This window comes from Ambystoma mexicanum, chromosome 4p (genome assembly GCF_040938575.1).
Source record: "Ambystoma mexicanum isolate Mex_15411 chromosome 4p, UKY_AmexF1_1, whole genome shotgun sequence".
NCBI lineage: Eukaryota > Metazoa > Chordata > Amphibia > Caudata > Ambystomatidae > Ambystoma > Ambystoma mexicanum.
Genome location: NC_090927.1, coordinates 553,165,220 through 553,166,179, shown reverse-complemented (window position 1 = coordinate 553,166,179; position 960 = coordinate 553,165,220). Strand labels below are relative to the sequence as shown.

General features: G+C 50.9%; 1 pseudogene; it reads right to left on the bottom strand.

Moving 5' to 3' along the window:
• Window positions 1–390: 390 nt before the first annotated feature.
• LOC138459972 (5.8S ribosomal RNA) lies at window positions 391–544 on the bottom strand (annotated as a pseudogene).
• Between the last annotated feature and the right edge of the window lie 416 nt (window positions 545–960).

Genomic DNA, 960 nt, shown 5'->3' with positions numbered 1-960 from the left:
GTAGGGGGTACCATCTCCTGTCTCTGCCCTGGTTACCCTCAGAGGTGGGGGAAAGTAGCAGCCCAGGCCCATCCTGTGCTGGCAGCTGTGCAACACCATAGACAGCCACCCACTGCACAGACAGCTACTCTGGGGTAGTGGGATGAATGTTGCAGTGTTCAGCCCAACACCACCACTACCGGGGGCATGCTTTGTCCCTGCCTCACCTGACCACACAAGGGATGAAACAGGGAGTTCAGGAGGTGATGGGAATAAGTAACTGCACCAGGTCCATTGGTCCAGCAACGTTGCTGATTGGGATCTAACCTTAGGAGGACAAAGGGAATGGGGTCCTCGTTACAGCCCCAGTTGCACCCACGGGGAAGGTGCCTGGGGTGCTTGACTTTCAAACAATCCTCAGATAGGCGTACCCTCAGGAGGAACCTGGGGCTGCAAGGTAATTTCAAAGTGTTGATGATCAATGTGTCTTACAAATCACACTAATTATTGCAGCTAGCTGCGTTCTTCATCAATGCGTGAGCCAAATAATCCACCGACAAAGGTCACAGACAACTTTCACTCATTCAGACATCAGCCTGAACCTGCCCGTGAAGGAGATGCTGTGGGAAGCAGCACCACCCGTCCTACCTGTGCGACGAGGCAGACCTGTGCCCTTTCTAGCTTCCTTACTTGGGAGTCCAAGAAGAACATTGTGGTACATAACAAACAGGTATCAGGTGCTCAGTCTGTGATGGCTGCCTGTCATCCTCTGTGGTAGTGTGACAGGGCTTCATTGGTGATGGTGGCAGTGGCTGGGACAGGTGTTTGCATGCAAGTCCACCAGCACGATTAAAAGATCCAACTTTGAGATATTTTAAGTGCAACAACTATAACATACACATTTGGAACTGGAATTACTATGGCTGCTGGCAACTGACTTGTCCACCAATGAATCCTTGTTAAAGGATGTGAAGTCTGCAC